At 41.9% G+C, this 21,002-nt stretch overlaps 1 protein-coding gene across 1 annotated transcript in view; it reads right to left on the bottom strand.

The window, feature by feature from the left end:
• The window catches only part of LOC112215143 (receptor-type tyrosine-protein phosphatase N2-like), a 268,831-nt gene that overhangs the window by 121,821 nt on the left and 126,008 nt on the right, over window positions 1-21,002 (bottom strand). The window lies entirely within an intron of this gene.

Genomic DNA, 21,002 nt, shown 5'->3' with positions numbered 1-21,002 from the left:
CCACTGAGCTAAAGATGGACCAGCTCATCTGGCATTTACCAGAACTACCCTATGGCCAGTCCGTTTCTATCTGTGACTACGAAGAGGAGGAAGCTGGAGCTCTTTTATGCCCTCCTTCAATAAATAGTTAAATCACGGAGTTAATCTTGCACAGCTGCTATGCTGTATTCAAGGGAGTTGTGGGTGTAAAAGGAAAGTGGAACCAAACACTGACGCAAGTGTCAGATTAAGAAACATTCCATTTCCTGCCGGAGTTGGTATTTGAATTCATTTAATTTTGTATTCTATCTGCCTGATGTGCTGTTATTTTTCCTTCATATTGCTTCAGGACAAAATATGATTATTATTATTATATCTGACTGCTGAAAAGACCAATACTGGTGCAAAGGAAGAAATTGATAAGGGAGAAAGGAAAATAAAAAGAGGGAAGGTAGAAACTAGGTAGGCTGCTGGAGAGAAACCAAAATGTAAATAGCCTGGGTGGCCATTTGACTAATTCTTCAGCAGTCTTATGGCTTGGGGGTAGAAGCTGTTGAGGAGCCTTTTGATTCTATACTTGGCACTCTGGTACCGCTTGCCGTGTGGTAGCAGAGAGAACAGTCTATGACTTGGAGGTGATGCAACCAGTCAAGATGCTCTCGATGGTGCAGTTGTATAACTTTTTGAGGATCTGGGGACCCATGCCAAATCTTTTCAGTCTCCTGAGGGGTAAAAGGTGTTGTCGTGCCTTCTTCACAACTGTCTTGGTGTGTTTTGACCATGAAAGTTCGTTGGTGATGTGGACACCAAGGAACTTGAAACTCTCAACCCGCTCCACTCGACCCGCCCCTTTGATGTTAATGGGGGCCTGTTCGGCCCTCCTTTTCCTATAGTCCACAATCAGTTCCTTTGTCTTGCTCACATTGAGGTAGAGGTTGTTGTCCTGGCACCACCCTGCCAGGTCTCTGGCCTCCTTCCTATAGGCTGTCTCATCGTTGTCGGTGATCAGGCCTACCATTGTTGTGTCATCAGCAAACTTAAGGATGGTGTTGGAGTCGTGCTTGACCACACAGCCGTGGGTGAACAGGGAGTACAGGAGGAGACTAAGCACGCACCCCAGTGTTGAGGATCAGCGTGACAGATGTGTTGTTGTCTACCTTTACCACGTGGGGGTGGCCCGTCAGGAAGTCCAGGATCCAGTTGCAGAGGGAGGTGTTGAGTCCCAGGGTCCTTAGTTTGGTGACAAGCATTGTGGGCAATATGTTGTTGACTGCTGAGCTGTAGTCAATGAATAGCAATCTCACATAGGTGTTAATATGGTCCAGGTGGGAAAGGGCAGTGTGGAGTGCAATTAACCAGGAAAAGCCCATTGAAACCCAGAATCTATTTTTTTAAGAGTGACCTGGCCAAGAAGGCAGTAACAATCAATACATTACAGAATTAAAACATACAACAATATAATACAACAACATGATCCAGCCTAAAAAAAAAGCATTTACACTCCCATCAATATTTTACATTCATTCAATGGCACTAACATATCTAGATAAAGCATGGATTGTCGATTATTACACGCGTCTGGTGCACAAGAAGAGAAGGCAGTCTTGCCTAATACTGTGAATGTCCTGGGGACTTTAAGTAGCAACCACCTATCAGACCGTGTATGGTAACTGTGGTCATTCTGTGGATCTGTTTGGACGGTATGTGAACTGGAGTGGGCCATGATCAGCCTTTCAAACCACTTCATGGCTACCAACGTGAGCACTACGGAGCGGTAATCATTTAGGCAGGTTACCTTCGCTTCCTTGGGCAAAGGGACTACGGTGGTCTGCTTGAAACATATAGGTATTATAGACTCAGTCAGGGAGAGGTTGAAAATGTCAGTGAAGACACTTGCCAGTTGGTCCGCGCAAGGTTTGTGCACACGTCCTGATAATTAATCTGGCCCCACGGCTTCGTGAATGCTGACCTGTTTAAAGGTCTTGCTCACATCAGCTATGGAGAGGGTGATCACACAGTCGTACGGAACAGCAGGTGCTCTCATGCATGCTTCCATGTTGTTTGTTGGTTAGTTTGACCCTAGATCACATCTTGGAGTGTATATATCCACAGACAGGAACAAGAAGCTTCAGGAACCATGGAACAGTGCACAGAAACACATATTCCAACATACTCACAGTTTTAAATACTAGGTGTACAATTACAGATGTAAAATTGGACCAGTTTCTCAAAGCAAGAAAATAGTACTGCAGCAACAGGAAATGTGAAATACTGTGTTATAAGGATTATAATTAATGGACATTTTTGTAGGGGTTGATATATTTTTAGTTAGGATAAATCAGTCTGACATTTTAAAGTGGAAATTACAAACTTTAGAAGCCTTTTTAAACCTTGAATATGCTACAATTTGCATTTCCTGTGGTGCAGGAAAATTCTCTGCGACAACAGTGATCAAATTTAAGATACATCTGTAGATATTGTAAATCAGCATAGAGCCCTATTTATAGACATCCTATGGCTGTGCATCCTTATATGTCTCTTTAAGGACACCTGTTGGGCTGAATGCCTATTTTCCTCTTCTTTTAGCGGTCTGTCTGGGCTGTGGGCTGATTACCAGGAAGTGCTGATTCCAGTTGCGCTGCTTACTGTATCTGTCTAATTAGAGTCCCTGGCTGGCGACTGGTACGCACAGAACCAGGAAGTCATGTGTCTTGCTGCTGCTGCTAAGTTCTCAGGCACACCAATATGAATCTGCACATGCAGACACAGGGACTGTAGCCATGCTGTCACACTGACACAGTCAATGTAGTCCATGCCAACAACTACTGTACAGTACAAAGATCTAGGGGTGAAATATTCTGGAAACCTCAAAATTCACAGGTTTTCCAGAAATCCTGGTTGGAGGATTTTCACATTTCCTGCTTAGAGATGGATTGAAATGAACTGAATTGGTACATGGAAGACAATGGGGGATGGTCATGATTTTTCAATTTTAGTCAAGGGGAGGGTTTAGTATTTTTTTTAAAAATCTAGTCCAGGGGATGGTCATGTAATTTGTAATTGATGAAATGTTAGAATTAGTTGCTGTTTTAGAATTCGTTATTAGGCTATACTGTATGTCATCTCTGATTCCCACGTGCGCGCAATATCAAGTGCGCCTATAGGCTATTTATTGTGGTCTCAATCAAAATTATCCATAGCCTGTAGACTATAGGCAATAAAGTGCATGCTCGGTGAAGCACAGAGCAAAGTGATATTTCGAAGATAGCTGGTGTACATTTAACTAGGCTGCATTACACACTACAATGGATGTGCCAACCCTGAGCCCCAGCCTGCTCTCTTCTTGATGATCAAAAGCTTTTTTGTGTGCTGACTGACCAATGCTGTGCAGGCTTACAGTGGCAGTTCAGGAGGAGAGTCAAATAATTCTTACAATTTGTTTAAGTTTTAGGCCTTGTCCAAAACTGCAATAGGCCTATTTAGCGAATGGGGCTGAAAGTAGGCAAATTCAAGTATGCATAATTAATTTCAACTGATTAAATCGGCCAGGAATTGGATGTTGGGTCTCGCCTGGGAAAATCAAAATGAATGACTGCCCCGGAATCGTCACAAGTACATGGGGCCATTTTTGTCTACCGGAATTCAGCCGACTTTGACGGCATCTTACCAAAATCCCCCCAGAAGCGGCCTGATGCAAATTTAAATAAATGTATACAAAATTACCCGATTGAGTAATTTAAAATATTACTATTATACATTTTATACATACAAATTATGCCCATCCACAAAAAACAAAAAAATTTTTGTCGGATGAAACACCATACCTGGTGACAGTGTCAGCGCCTGGCCCGCCACAGGAGCCGCTACAGTACAATGGGTCCAGGACATCCTGGCCAGCCAAACCCTCCCCTAATGCGGATGACACTGGGCCAATTACACGTCGCCTCACGGGTCTCGAACCAGCATCTGTAGCAATGCAGTGTCTCAGACCGCTGCGCCACTCGGGAGGCTCAATCAACAAAGTTTTTAATGCTTATAATGCTTTGTGCTTATGCACAATGTATCAAAACACTAAAATACTACACAGGACTCTAAAAGAATTTCATTGAAATGTTAATTGTATTTTTTGAGCACAGAACTAATGAGAAAAAGGGCGGCAAATCGGCTGAATTCCGGAAGACAGAAATGGCCCAATGTACTTGTGACGATTCCGGGCAGTCATTCAATAAATAATGAATTATAATTATATGTTAATTATATAATGCAGCCCATCTGCCAGAGAGTAGCCCCAATCGGCCAGAGCCACAAGTAATTCATTTGGGCCAGATAACTCTCACCGGAATCGGCCCGAGCTCAATCCCCACATCCTAGCCATAAGTAATGCTGCCGAAGGTGGCCCAGACTCGGGACACAAGACGTAAGTGCCCCGATTCTCAGCCGGAATCGGCCCAGATACACTCTGCTAGCTGGGTAACAACAAGAGGGCTTTGGGTTGGAGCCTATTTCTTCCTATTTAAGAAATAAGAGGTAGGCCTACCTGTTTGACAGACGAAATTAGGCTATAGGCTACTATATCCATAAATTTGTCGGCCAATTCCTCCACCAGCCATGCACTCTTTAAATAGCCTATCTCTGTGTTAGTTAAGAGCTGTTAAAGAAAAAAAAAACCAGGATTCAAATTGAGTTGGTATGAGTGGGTATTCCATAGGCCTACCTTTTATTCAAGAAAATGGCAAAAAGCACAGGCCATTCCCTTGTTAGCTTAAGATTTTGAAGAAAATAAAATGGATTCAATTTATATAAAAACTGATCTATAATAGCACTTTGGTCCACGATGCTTCATACTACAAACAAGTTGTAAAATACCCAGGAAAGAAGTGACTGATGCATATGGGTATATCATTGTTTCATTTCTTGACATTCAGAGGCTGAGCTACAACCTTTTATAGCCGAGGAGACAAAATGCTTACTTTGCTTAGGAATTAATCTAATTCTGTCACGATCAATTGATTAAGCTATTCACTTTCTGTACAATAGATGTTTAAACCCAGCTAGCTCTTAGGGAAACACTTGTGACCTTTTTTCGTTAGGTTAAGCCTCGGGAAGAAGAGTAGCAAGCAGTCAAAAAATATATTTTTCTGTGTCGGTAGGTCTACTCTGTCTGGGGTGGAAAGGTAGGCCCAACTTTTGAAAGCACCATGTTCAGATTCCTAATGATTTCATTATTTGCAAACAGGGACAGATTCATTGCAAACAAGATACACTGATTTGGCATTGGAGAAAGATGATAAGATGAACAACAACAAAAAGATGTAGAATTGCGGTTTTTTTGGAGAGGGGGGGGGGTCTGCAAATACCATGATAGATTCATGCAATGCTTTTACTATGAAGGAGAGAGTAAAAGCATTCCACCCCTACTTTTTTCAACGGTGGTCTGTGAACACAGGACGGAAGAAGTGAGGCTAAAAGGTAGGCATGTTCTCTGCTATCCACTTTATATTTGAATCATTATTTTGGGTGTAGGGGAGGGTCACTTTTCTTTTCAAGTGTTCAGGGAGGGTTTAGGAAAAATATATTTTGCAGAAGGGAGGGACATCCATTTCCATTTTAGAGAGGTCAGATGTTCTCCATGTAACTCTAATTATAAATAATGTTCACTCCCTTCCTCCCTGCTGATTCCGAGGGACTACGATTTATGGAAAATGTAGGTATTTTGGTAAATTAGCTATAGACAACTTTACAGAAAGTGAAGTGGATTGGCGGTATGTTAAAAAAAGAATCAGGGCACTGTGGTAACATTACAGTAAAACCTGAGGGGTTTTATAGGGGTTTTAAAAAAGTATACCGTTTTCACAGATCGCAAAATGTATAAAAAGTTATGAAAGGTGCTGCAGAGGTGGTGTGACATTTTGACTGACATCAGCTGTGAGTAGGATTGGCCACTGTACAATAATAATGGCAAGTTCCTGAATTTAGACAGGCACCTGTCAGGGTTATAAAGAGAAAAGTTCAGTGAGAGAGCATGAAAGAGAGGGAGTAAAAGGGAGGAGAGAGAGACGGACAGAGAGAGAAGGAGAGAGATAATTCCCTGGAGAGAAAGAGCCAAACAGTTTCCCAGGTACTGTAGCTGCGAGTCTAAAAAGTCACTCGTTTTGCTGTTAACACTTCCAGGTGCTAATGTAACACCTGCTACACCTCCTGGAGGGAGGTTGTGCCTGTGTGTGTTGACAGGGAGAGAGACTGCTGTAATGGTCAGAAGCCTCCAATCTCAAACGTAATTGGACTTCCTCTAAAAACATTCAAGCACAAGTGCTTTGTCATTATCACACGTCTTGTTATGGATATTTCAACTTCCTGCTCTTTGGAATCGAAGGGAAAAGTTAACTTCTCATTATTCTCTATTTTTGTTCATGTCTGTCTTTTCTCAAAGCACACTATTCTGTAATTTTCTCGCCGACTTTGTCCATGTGCCTAACTATCACAGCAATAACTGAATAGCGTAATTGGGACTAAAATATGCCTACTGCACAATAATAGTGCTGAATACCTCTCCCTGAAGCAAAACCACCATACAGTAGGTATTTAGACAGCTGTCACTGCCCCAGAAGACTGGCTGGTGAATATATATATATATATATATATATATATATATATATATATATATATATATATATATATATATATATATATATATATATATATATATGTATTCCTCTCCATCTTGTCTCCCTCAGTCAATCTTGGGCGAATATTGGAGTTAAATTGAAAGTGAGCGTCCTTTAAGAGCGGCTTCAGATAGGGCCTAGTCATCACTTGGAAAGAGGACCCTGGAAGACGTGATGTTTCCTCTGAAGTCGACTAGCCCCGCACATACGAGCCACTGACCAGTGACAGCCAGCGCCATATCAATGTAGAGAGAGAGAGAACACAGTCCTACACACAGAGAAGATGGACAGGGAACTGGGATGGGATTGATGTGATGGAAAACATGTCCTGTAGGAGGACCTACAGATGTTGAGAAAATGTAGTGTCGTTTTTTCCCCCCTTATTGTCAAGACAATAATAATACCAATACTGTATTTTTTGGATAACAGATCAAATATTCTGATACATTTGACATCGTGCTTCTATAAAGCCAGGCGGTATTATGTAGCTTTACTTATGAGATGTCACACTAACACACCACAACCAGGATTATCTCTTGACCCCGCCCTGACCCTAAGACAGAACGGGACATTTTATTCGGCTATCTGAGAGTACACCTGTGATAGAGGTCAGTCACAACCAAACCCTTGGAAATTAGCAGGTGGAGACCATGACATTGACCGCGACCGTCCCCTCATCTGGTCGCATGCTGAAGCCTATAATCTAACATAATGGAAGGGTGGGTAAGAAAGTAACAAACAAAATAAAACAGGTGAAAATTGAGCCAGGGTGCAATGCAAAGACATGAAGCCTATGAATTATAGAGGAAGGCAACACGGGTACTAGGGTGCTTATACCTGTTGAATGTGAATGAGGCTCTCTCACACACACACACACACACAGAGGCACGTATGCAAACGGTCACAAATGCAGGCAGAAAATTAAGCTGATGTGAGTAGGATGAAATTCATGATAGGTAGGTCTTCCTGCAGTTAAATGACCAAATCGCCCTCTAGTGGCCTCATGGGCGGAATGGTATTAATAATTTTCATCATTAATAAACATTTTTTTAAATATTTCTTATGCCTAAAATCCTCTGGTTTGTTATATTTCAGTCTTCTGTGATGCATAATAATATTGGGCTATAAACTCAAAATGGAATACATTTCAACTCTATATCTGACATGGTACAGGTTTTTAAGCCCATAACCATATGTGTGAGGTGTATACTTTTGTTTCAAAGTAGATTTGTTTAATACTACCAAGAAACACTCTGTGTGACCCAGAACACACAAAAAAAAACAATTTAAAAGTTCATACTTTAACATTTGAATACCTTGACAAACTAAAGCTGAAAGTATCAATTGTTCAAATTCTCAGAAATAACAACTGCACAGACTATACATGGCATATTTATTTGACTAAACATGTTGTGAAATTACTACCAATGTCTGAAGCTGTGACTTCAGCCAGCTTCTGATCCTTTCGAAAGAAGTGGAACTACAAAAGCAAATAGGTCTTTGAAGATAGAAAGCCCTAAATGTCATCCAGCTGCTTTGAAGGTGACTGGCCGGATGTTGTTTTTTCTCCACTTGTAGCTCACAAAAAAACACTGCCAAAGCAGAATGACTGACTGCCTGCCTGCCACCGCTTTCAGGGGACACTTTACACTGGCTGACGCCTTCATTAATAAGGCAAAAACCCACACACCTGTCAAGGCTGAACCCATATTGACCATCTCCCTTTGTTCTGTATAGACAAACTCTGTGGCTGATAACACACTATTGATAGTCGAGAACACAATTTGGTTGTTTGCGCCTGCTAGGGTGCGTTACCAGATTCCCAGGATTCGGAACCATGATGGTCTTTAACAATAATTGAAATGAACACGTGCAGACTATACAGGAAAACACATGCACAAATGTTTATGACACAAGCAAGGGCAAAACATGGTGCAATATGGGGATTGGAGTCTTCTCATGCAAACATGTTGAAAATCTTGCACAAAGCTGATTGGTTAAAGTTCTGTCTCGTTTCCATCATCATCATGGACTTCATGGTCATTTCAGACCTCATCTTGTGGTGGGAGGAGGTAGATATATAGCAGGGAAGGAGGTCGAAGAGGGTAAGATGGAGGACGAAGGGAGGAGAAGACACGAGGGAAAAGAGGACAGGACAGAGAAAGGTTCTGCCTGTCTAAACTGTGAAATTTCTAGCAGCAGAACAAGTTGGGCTGCAGCTCGACTGGCGTTCACAGTGTGGTTGAAAGGGATCGATGCTGTTCCTTGTAAACTGATCCCCTACAAACACTGTCTGAGATGACCTGGGGCAAACACACACTGAGAAAGGTATCTCCTCATTCTCAAATTGGAAAACTATTCCCTATTTAATGCAGTACACAGGACAACTTTTCCCTGTAAATGTGCAGCACTATAATGGCAGAAGAGTTGCCAGCCCATGGAAATACAATAGCAACAGCTGAATCTTTCAGTATCCTTTGGTTTCCTGTCCCCGTCATTTCAGATTGCATATCTCGTTCATATGCATCGTTGCCGAATTGCTTGCTACACACAAGCCGCGATGCACGTTTGGCTGCAGGAGTTTTTACATTGTATTTACTATTTCTAATTGCTACTAACCCCCTTCTGTATCTACACGTATCTTGTACCAGAAAACGGTGGAATTTGGTGCCTTCTTCCATTGACATCCTGTATAAAGCGCAGCCAGGAACCAAACATCAGCCTGTTCTTGCTACTATCTCTTTTACCACTTTGCGTAATTAACTTTACCTCCGATAGACCTAACTCGATCAAAAGCTCTTTCTCCCACCAAATGCAACTGTGATGACAAGCTCCATATAAGGGCATATCGTGTGCAGGGTTTCCCCCACGAGGTTGCACATACACAGTTGTTACCCATCTCTGCTGCGGTGGTGGTCGGCAATATAAAATAATGACATAAAATAATCGCAAATGTTTTAGGTGGAAAAGTACACATTTCCTGACAACAACAAAAAAAGATTGTTCTTTTGACAAAAATAGCTCAAATCGGCCCGTATACATTCAATAAAACAATGCATTTGTCCACAGTGATAATTCACTGAAAACGGAGCAGAGCGAGGCCTGTATCCAGCAAAGTCACGAGTCACAGCTGTCTCAGTTCTGCAATCCATGGAAGAAAAAGGGGGAGAGCACACACACCACTGAACTAGTTTTAAATGTATGGGGTCCCTTAAACTTCTCCTTTAATGTACACCGTGTACAAACATTAGGAACATCTTCCTAATATAGAGTTGCACTGCCTTTTGCCCTCAAAAAAGCCAAATTCGTTGGGCATGGACTCTACAAGGTGTCGAAAGCGTTCCACAGGGATGCTGGCCCGTGTTGACTCCAATGCTTCCCACAGTTGTGTCAAGTTGGCTGGATGTCCTTTGGGTGGTGGACCATTCTTTATACACATGGGAAATTGTTGAGCGTGACACACTCAAAACACACTCAATCTGGTGCACCATGGCACCTACAACCATACCCCTTTCAAAAACACTTTCATATTTTTGTTTTGCCCATTCACCCATACACATAGACAATCCTTGTCTCAAGGCTTAAAAATCCGGTCTTCTGCTCTTCGTCTACACTGATTGAAGTGGATTTAACAAGTGACATCAATACGGGATCATAGCTTTCACGTGGATTCACCTGGCCAGTCTATGTCATGGAAAGACCAGGTGTTCCTAATGTCTTGTATACTTAGTGTAATTCTCGAAGGCTCAGTTTCCATTCCAAACCCTTATAGCTAGGTAGATAACTTTGTGGTGTCGTCATGTTTACCTATTTGTATTTGAATTAGGACATTTCATCAAGAACTCATGTTAAAATTGTGACCACAAGTCTTTGCTTCAGGCTCCACAAACAAGCCCAAAAGGGCAAACAGTGGCCCATACACAACCAGAGTGCAAATGACTACTGTCCTTTGTGATGTAAAGAGGACCATTCTGTCACATGATTGTGTGCTTGGTCTGGAAAGCTGTGCGAGTCCAAGCACACACACACACACACACTTTCCTGTCTCCAGGAGAACGCTCACGGGGGCCCAGAGCTCTGGAGGATCTAAAAGCCTGGATAAATATGTTGAGGTGCATATGTTACACTGATATCAATATGAGTCTGAACACAAACAAGATGCAGTCTGACACTCACTTGGCATTGCAAATGTATTCACGACCTTGTGGCTTGTGGCTGTTTTGAGATGTTTGCTGGTTAAAACGTCACCTATTTATCCAAACCAAACAGTACATTCATTCAATTGGGATATGCGGCGCAGCGGCGGTTTGTGCGGATACCATTATCTTAATTCCAAAACAACATGCTTTGACCCGCCTACCACTTTCGATTCATTTCTCCTCATTTAGATGCTTTCAATTCACAATACGTCTTCAATTTCCGTTTACCAAGGGTTCCCCCTTGGTGTTGGAAAAGTTTGAGCTTTTTACAGTTGGCTTTTCATTTTTCACTTTCATTAATCTCCCATGCTCCCTGATTGTTTCCTTTCGTCCACTTCGAAACCATGTTAAATTATTCATGCCTGTTTTCCACAAATACCTTGGAGATGGAATTAGCAAACAAACAATGCCAGAGACACTAATCCCTGTCTACAGCGAGATCTTCTAATACACTAGAGCTCAGGCCGGCTGTTGACAGGCGTCTGTTACTGTCTTCAACTTCGCCGATCACAGAGCTGTTGACACAATAAACATGTTTACAGAACGACACACACACACACCGCCGTAGTACTAGTAGGATAATACTGGGGAACAATCACGAGGTTGTGTAGGGCAGCCCACGGAATGACTCTTCTTGTCAACTGTATGACAGAATGTCCTCTGTATTGTCTTAGGAATTCGGCATTCTTTGTCTCATCTCTCCAACCCCCATTGTCACACCTCTGAGAAGCAGTAACAGGGCATTCGGAAAGTATTCAGACACCTTGACTTTTTCCACATTTTGTTACGTTACAGTCTTGTTCTAAAAATTATTAAATTATTAGTTTTTTTACACTCATCAATCTACACACAGTACCCCATAACGACAAAACAAAACATTTTTTGCAAATGTATAAAATAAAAAATTATGAAATATAACATTTACATAAGTATTCAGACCCTTTACGCAGTACTTGGTTGAAGCACCTTGGGCAGCGATTACAACCTTGAGTCTTCTTGGGTATGACGCTACAAGCTTGGCATACCTGTATTTGGGGAGTTTCTCCCATTCCAGATCCTCTCAAACTCTGTCAGCTACTTTCAGGTCTCTCCAGAGAAGTTAGAGTCTGGGAAGCCACTCTGGTCCCAAAGCCACTCTTACATTGTCTTGGCTCTGTGCTTATGGTCGTTGTCCTATTGGAAGGTGAACCTTCACCCCAGTCTGAGATCCTGAGCGCTTTGGAGCAGGTTTTCGTCAAGGACCTCTCTGTACTTTGCTCCATTCATCGTTCCCTCGATCCTGACTAGTCTCCCAGTCGCTGAAAAAATGTCTCCACAGCATGATGCTGCCACCACCATGCTTCACAGTAGGGATGGTGCCAGGTTTCTTCTAGACGTGAAGGTTTGGCATTGAGGCCAAAGAGTTCAATTTTGGTTTCATCAGACCAGAGAATCATGTTTCTCATGGTCTGAGAGTCCTTCGGTGCCTTTTGGCAAACTCCAAGCAGGCTGCCATGTGCCTTTTACTGAGGAGTGGCTTCTGTTGGGCCACTCTACCATAAGGGCCTGAGTGGTGGAGTGCTGGAGAGATGGTTGTCCTTCTGGAAGGTTCTCCCATCTCCACAGAGAAACTCTGGAGCTCTGTCAGAGTGACCAATGTGTTCTTGCTCACCTCCCTGATCAAGGCCCTTCTCCCCCTGATTGCTCAGTTTGGCCGGGCGGCCAGCTCTAGAAAGAGTCTTGGTGGTTCCAAACATCTTCCATTTAATGATGGAGGCCACTGTGTTCTTGAGGCCCTTCAATGCTGCAGAAATGCTTTGGTACCCTTTGCCAGAGCTGTGTCTTGACACAACCCTGTCTTGGAGCTCTATGGACAATTCCTTCAACCTCATGGCTTGGTTTTTGCTCTGACATGCACTGTCAACTGTGGGACCTTACATAGACAGGTGCCTTTTCAAATCATGTCCAATCAATTTAATATACCACAATTTAATATACCACAGGTGGACTCCAATCAAGGGTGATCAATGGAAACAAGATGCACCTGAGCTCAATTTCTAGTCTCATTACAAAGGGTCTGAATAATTATGTAAATAATGTGTCCGTTTTTTAAATTTTTAATAGAAATTTGTAAAAATGTCATTATTATAAGGTATTGTGTGTGCACATACAACTTATTTTCATCTTGCCTTCTCTCCTCTCCTTCTCTTCTCAGGATAGAAGACATGATGTTCTAACACTGGTCTAATGAAAGTCATAGTTTGCATGCCAAATGGCATCCCATTCCCTAAAAAGTGCACTACTTTTGATCAGAGACCTATGGGCCCTGGTCAAAAGAAGTGAACTGTAAAAAGAATAGAGTGCCGTTTCGGACATAATCACACTGTAAAACCATCAAGTTTTTTTCACTGTAAATAACTGTATAATCAACAGTATCCTACTATATAAACTGAATACAGTAGATTACCGTAAATTACATTGTGGAAAAATATTCCTAATTGATGTATTTTGGACGTTACCATAATGATTGATGTATTTCGGACATTATCGTAAAATATGCTATATAAAATACAGCAGCAGTTCACTTACTGTATTTTGGAATGTTCAAAATAAAATGCCACACAGACCACAAGGTCAACAAAATCAAAGCACATCCACTAAAGCAGGGATAGCCAACTAGATTCAGCCATGGGACGTTTTTTTTGTCAAAGCGTATGGCCGGAGTTCCAGAACACAATTACAATAATTTGTACACTGAACATTTACCACAACTACGCCCAGAAAGAGATGTATTTGAAAATAACAATCATTTCATAACTTAATTACATTGAGACGCGATCACGTCTCTTTTTATTTTATTTATGGGAATACTTGGTAAACAGATTTCCTGAATGAAACTCCCACATAATTAGCCCTCCGTTAGTAAGAGTGCTGTACCAATTTGACTGATATGTGGTATCACTGCACCGTCAAATAAATGTGTATAGAGGACAGATTGGAGTGCAGCAAGGCTTAAAGTAACTCTCTATTGAAAATCTTGCTTTAAAAAGTAGTGCCGTTCAAACAAAGCTTCCTGAAGCATTGAGGTTTTCTAGCGGATTGTGTTGAAAATAATGTAGATTCATTACTCGAGGCTTTGATCAACACAGTGTACACTAGTGGCACCTGCTGCTCAAAATAAATCAGAGCAGCCAAATTACTATAGATGACATCCCACACCCCGTACTGCATGTGCAGTGTGCATGCGCCCTTTTGTCTTCTACCAATACCAAACGAATGAGGTGGTAACGAAGCTTCTGATGTCATTGATCTCGTGCTTCTGATAAAGTGATACAGGCATCAGAACATTGCTTCGAAGTATACAGCTTAGCGATTTCGACTCATGCCTCGGATCTCCGGGCAACATTACATCACTATTTAAAAAGGTCCAGTTGCTGTTAATTCATATCCAAATAATATTGTTGACTCATTCTATGTTCATATTTGTGGCCAAAGCATAAATTGGGGAAAAACGCTTACAAACCCTTCCTCAAACTCAAACTGCCCACACTCATTTGTTGTTGGTGAACGCCCATACCATTCCAACACAGAAAAGCTGCTTTTTAACATTTTTTTTTTCTTGGGGGGGGGGAAGAAAAACTATTTCACTCATATTGAAACACTGGACAGTTACTTTAAACGTTTAATGGTTGAGTAGGATTTACCATGTCCTTTGGTCTGTTTTCTTTTTGCTGTAGTAAATGTTAGGAAGCCTTTGTTATGGCATCTAGAAGTGCAAGTGATATATAATACCAAAATATGGCCATTTATATCACATGCACTTCTAGGGGACTTAACAAAGGCTTCCAAACTGGCATTCTGGCATATGCCGTAATGTGTAAATACATTACCTAGCTGCTAAGCTGTTTGCAGCAAACCCATCTAAATACTGTCAAATAAACCCCCATCTCCCCTCAATGAATTGAATTAATTAATTCATTACAGTTACCCTAATAGCATTACAGTAATGCATTGTACTGTTGTTTTACAGTAATTTACAGGCAGCCGGTAAGTTATCATAAAAACAATGGAGAAAAAAAATATCACAGTAACAGTATTGGATACTGCAAAATATGGTACGGTAACACACTGTACCTTTTTTTTATGGTAACTTACAGGCAACTGGCTTCCTGTAAGTTACCGTAAAAACAACAGGAAAGGGTTTACAGGGCATACTCTGCAGTCTCTAGGCAAAGGGATAGATTCTCAGTTCAGTCTGGATACCAGGGAGAGTGAACTGACCACTCACTAAAATTACACTGACAGCCTTCACAGTTGGTGCTTTAATAGAGTATGTGAGTATATTACAGGCTGACAGTGATCCCTGCGAGACTACAGGATGTAGTCATGTTAGTGTGCTGGAGTGAGGGTTAGCATGGTGATCTTACAAGCGAGAGTAAACTTAATCCCCTGATATGGGAGATCAATGCTCGTAGCTGAAGTTTCTCTTAGCCTGCAGCTATTGGAACGTGTGCATGCGCCCCATACACAAAAATTATTGTCACTCATTCCCATGACCGTAAACATAGATGAGATGGATATTGCGTCGATCACAATGTATAAATGGGAAATTGAGTGGTGATGTGTGTCATATCGAGTAACCATCAACAGTGTGTTGCATTGTGTGCTTGTGTGAGTGTGTGTGTGTGTCTCCTGGAAGAGGTGATGTGAGGAGGCCTTTGAGTGCTGCCTGGAATGACAGGTGATGGTAACACGGTAGAGAGAACAGACACACAAACACACACACACGCTGCCAGGGGTACAAACGGAGATGAGAGCGAGGAAGATTTTAATCACCACACTGAGGCCACTCAACCAGAGAGAGCAGACAAAGATCTCACACACACACACACACACACACACAGAGAGAGAGAGATAAAAGTGATCTCTAACCTCTATGATCATTGATACAGATGTTAAAACATGAACACAAAGACACACACACACACATCCATTTCTCCAGCCGTTACTGTTAGTGTCTGGGTGAGCGGGAGATAAATCCCATTACTTTGTGTGAGGAGCCTAGGTAATTATGTTTGGCATTTTGACAAGTGTTTGTTGGACTGAAGGTCAGCTCTGAGAGAAGAGGGAAATCAGCGTTCTATGAAACCCATAGATATAAAACACAGATATTCTCCATTGGTGATCTATGCTAATCTGCTCGGCTGGAGGGAAGACAGAGACCAGCATTCTATAGTGTGGCTGTTATAAATATATGTGTGTGTGGATATCTTTCCCTGACTGAGGGGAACGCAGTGTCTCAGTCTCTCTACATTCAAATTGTATCTAAATTATTTATATATGAATTAGATCTCTGCTTATTGTCTCTCTCCCCCTGACTGCATCTCTCTCCCTCTCTCCCTCCCCCTCTCCAGATCTGCTCCAGATGGCCCCGGCTGCTGGCCCCTGTCAGTCCAGAGGATCACAGCTCATTGACCAGGGCTGTGGTTCTCACGGTCTGGAGGCCGGGGCACCCTGCTGGGCCCCTGGGGTCGACCAGCCATGACAGTCCAAACAAAGGTGTGCCTCACCCCCAGCCGGCCAGCCTACACATCCTCCACACAGCCACCCATCCTTGACCAGAGTGTGGACAGTGCGTCCCGATCACTGTCTGAGCTTCATAGGGGGGCGAATGCAATTAGTGTGATATGTTAGTGGTTGGAAGAGAAACACATACTTGGTAGACGTAACAGAATAGAATAGTGTGCCATACTTATACATGATGTCATTGACAAGATTTGCCAATAGAGTGCTGTGAAGCAATCTGTCCAGAGTAAGCAACAACAAAAATGAAGCATCATCAATTGCATATCCAATGATATGCTGAAATAAATGGAAGATAATGCAAATTGCTTAAAAAAAACAGACAACATTTTATTTTTCAGATGTTTCACAAATGCATGTAAATGTGTTTAACACTGTATGAATGATCTTGGTTCACAAACAGTAATTGCTCTAAGGAAACAAAAACAAACCATGCATGTTTCCACCTATCCAGTTACTGTACACAGAAGAAACAAAAAAAGAAGGGAAAATGAGAGGGGTATTACATTTCCCGTGGCTAAAGAAACGTTGGTTAGCAGTGAGCGTAACCAATTTTGACAGAACCAATTTCCCGAGTGAACGTGATTTACATGTTTGCAGAGCAGTCTGAAGTATACAGCTTTTCACCACATTCAGAACCTCATTCGATCAGAGAGAGAGAGAGAGAATAAGGAGAAAGAGCGAGCGAGAGAGAGAGAGAGCATAAGCAAATAAAGGAGCAAAAAGAAAGTGTCTTTAATGACACATTGCAACATTGTTTTTTACAGCTTGGCCTGCAAGTCATCAAAATTTGAATCAATCATTTCCCGCACGCACGCACACACACACACACACACACACACACACACGCACACGCACACGCACACGCACACGCACACACACAATAGCCTAGTAGTTTTGATAAAGCAGCCGCCTTATCTTTTGTTTTCTAGCCATGCGGGGATTAGTGAGCACAGGTCTTTGTCCACCAGTTTTCCAGTTGAGCAGAACACAAGAGCTCCTAGTAGCTCTTACCTTCACTAATACAGTGAAACATCCCATCATGCTTTTCACTCCTTCTACCAGTAAGAACCCATAGCCAAAAGATGGCAATACTTTCATTGAGGTAGCAAATCCCCTCCTCTTTATACTGGGCTCTGGTTAAAAGTAGTGCACTGTATAGGGAATAGGGTTCCATTTGGGGTGCACACTTTGCTTTCAATGGGATCTCTCCCGATAAGAAGTATTTTCAATGGGACCTTTCTCTCCCTATAAGATGGCTTTCAGGAAACTAAGGTCACTACTAGGGTCACACTGTTTGAACATACATTTTTTTTTTTTTATCAAAATGCATTTTTTGGCAGAAATGCCTTCTCAAACATGTGAACTTTCATGTGCCTTAACAAACTTGTATTCCATCTGTAAATACGAATAAACTTAAATTACGAACCTAGTTGGTTTAGCCACAGAAAAGGCTGTCAACCTTCCTGCTAGTCATTATTAGCCACCTGCAGATTCATGCAAGGTAGTAACGTCATGAGTTGGGATCATGGTTCATTGTTTAGCTAGCTAGCTACATGTCTTAACAAAAGACTCCACTATGAAAGTATCAATTTCAATAGAATGTCACTGCAACAGCTGTTGATAGACATACTAGCTGGTAAATATACTCTGGCTATCTACTCCAGATTTGAAACTGATTTAGTAGAAAGGTATCAAAACACCTCACTCACATAGATGTATAATGTAATAAATAAACTTTATTCAGTGTAAATGTATAATGTAAATGTATGTAAAGATGAAGAAATGTATTTAAAGTTGCGCGTGTAAGACTTTCACAAAGACATGGAAAAAAAGGTGTGCATTTAAATGGAGCTATCTTTGACACAGGTCTATTCTCTCAATCAATGTGATCTTGCTCCCTTCAGATTCTTTCCACTAAAAAAAGGGTTTCTATAGATGGTTGGTTGTTAAGCAACCAAACGGACAGGTGCACAACTACTCAGCAAAACAGACAGGGTTGGCTTAGACTGTTGACAACATGTAAACTATATTTTGTCTCCAAATGCTTATTGAAAACAAATTCATTTGCACAATGAGCACTTGTCTCTCAAGTACATCGTTACAGTTGTTGGTTAGCTAGCTAGTGAATTTTGACATCAGTCAAAACACCTCAAAACAAGACATGGTATCAATAACATGATACAACCGGCTGAAACGAGCCACCTACGATTCCCCACACGGCAGCTTCTTGTCATTAGTGCTAGCTATCTGACTGTTCAGAACCATAACGCAAGCCTTCTGGCCAAATTAATAAGCACGCATACTTTTTGTGACGTTGTCAGTTGACAACATAATGCTTTAAAAAAAATAATAATACTCAGTATAGAGCTAAACTAAAGAAACACTTCACAGTCAATGGTCAACACACAATGAGGCCAAAGGTTTGATGTGTGTGTGCATACGTATGTGCTTGCGTGCGTGTGAGTGACAAGTTCATCATGCGGCCATGTTGTCGATGCAGTCACACAGAGGTCAAAGGTAACCCAGCATTACCCAGGAGGCCGAGTGATCTGGCTGTCAGTTTATGTTTCACATTCAACCCAGAGCATCTTCATTTCACTTCTGAAGTAGCACAGTATGAGTATTATAGGTATAAAACATTCTGGAAAATAATTTATAATAATGCAGAATAATATAATTTCAGTGCATTCGGAAAGTATTCAGACCTCTTTACTTTTTCCACATTTTACTTTCCAACAGGACAACGACTCTAAGCACACAGCCAAGACACTGCAAGGAGTGGCTTCGGGACAAGTCTCTGAATGTCCTTGAGTGGCCCAGCCAGTGCCTGGACTTGAACCTGATCGAACATCTCTGGAAAGACCTGAAAATAGCTGTGCAGCAACCCTCCTCAACCAACCTGACAGAACTTGAGAGGATCTGCTGAGAAGAATGGAAGAAACTCCTCAAATACAGGTGTGCCAAGCCTGTACTGTCATACCCAAGAAGACTCGAGGCTGTAATCGCTGCCAAAGGTGTTTCAACAAAGTACTGAGTAAAGGGTCTGAATACTTATGTAAATGTGATATTTCCGTTTTTATTTTTAGTAACTTGGGGTCTGTGTACCCACATCCATACTCACACATGCAATCAGAGCCAGCCCTAGCCTTTTGGAGGCCCTAAGATGAAATCTTTTTTAGTTAATTTCCTGCAGTTCTTGCCATGGGATGTAGAGAAAATGTTGCAGTTTTAAAGAAAGTTTGCTGCAATTCTACACATTTTGCCATAGATCGGAGAGAAATGTTGGCATTTTTTTTTACATGATATCTGAGTGAGAGTGATTAACAATATCAATGAGGGCCCCCCAGTCGGTAACCATGATTACTACAAGTTCAGATAGCTGGCTAAACTAATTTACCAACCTACAATTTATTTTGCTGACATGGGGTAATTGAGTGACTTTCTGTGACTGACATAAGAGAAAACTGCTGATACACAAACACATTTCAAAATTGTACCTTGTTTAGTCTACTATTCTAACTCCCAACAATAAGTTTAGACCCTGACTGAGTTCTCAATTATTTTGTCATTTTTGGAAAGTGATCCACGGGCCTACAAAAGGGGGAGAGGGGGCAGTTGCCCATCCCTGTACTATACATTGCCCAACTGAAACAGTGTGACTGTCTAAGGGGGATATATAAGTATTCCTCCTGCCATTGTAAAAGACACGCTGCTTGCTTAGTGAGTACCACTTCCTCCTGATTCGGCCCATACCTGCCCGTGAACTTCCGACCTCTGCCTTGCTAGTAACACGTGACCGCCCTCCCTCAAGTGTCTTAGCTGATCGCGCCACCTCAAAAGCTAGCTAAGGAAGCAACGCAAGCGGGACACTTAAGGCTGAGGAGTAAGTTTCACACATCCCCCATGTGTTACACCATGTACCGCTCAGTCAGTCATTGGTATTCTGGTCGGTCGGATTCATAATTCATCAATAGTGGTCAGGATGCTGATCATGTCGACTTAACATTTGGTCTGACATTTCAGCCCGAACTCGCTGCTGTCATTAGCTCTCCCCCCACGATGACTAATCAACAGTCGAATCACTCCACGTAGACACGGACAGACGCACACCAGCGTGGAAGCATGCAAGCATATACGTGCACAGACACACACACACACGGAGACATCTCAAACCGAGTACTGATAGACGTACCCATAGGGGTCTACAGCACTAGAATTGGGGAGTGACGGTTATTCTGGTGCTTGAACAATCACAGCTTCGATACACATGTAGCACCAACCAATCCAGACACCTTTTCATCATCTTTCAGACTCAAGTCACACACAACCCCAAGCCCCGAACCCAACCCCCCCTTACTGAAAAACACGTGATCTTATGTGAAGTTAATGTGATAACATGGATCTGCATGCGAAAACATGATCTCGTGTGAAATAAATGTGACAACATGGGATTGCAACATTTCAAGTGTTTCACAATTGCAGTTCAACATGTGAGAGTTAGATTTTCACATGTAAAAGTTTGTGAAAGTGCAATTGTCACATGTTATTCTCCTCACATGTGAAAAGGTGGTACTAACATGTAAACTCTCAATTT

The sequence above is a fragment of the Oncorhynchus tshawytscha genome, linkage group LG16 (genome assembly GCF_018296145.1).
Source record: "Oncorhynchus tshawytscha isolate Ot180627B linkage group LG16, Otsh_v2.0, whole genome shotgun sequence".
In the NCBI taxonomy this organism is placed as follows: Eukaryota; Metazoa; Chordata; class Actinopteri; order Salmoniformes; family Salmonidae; genus Oncorhynchus; species Oncorhynchus tshawytscha.
The sequence above is the reverse complement of the archived record's forward strand: the minus strand, read 5'-3'. Positions and strand labels throughout refer to the sequence as shown.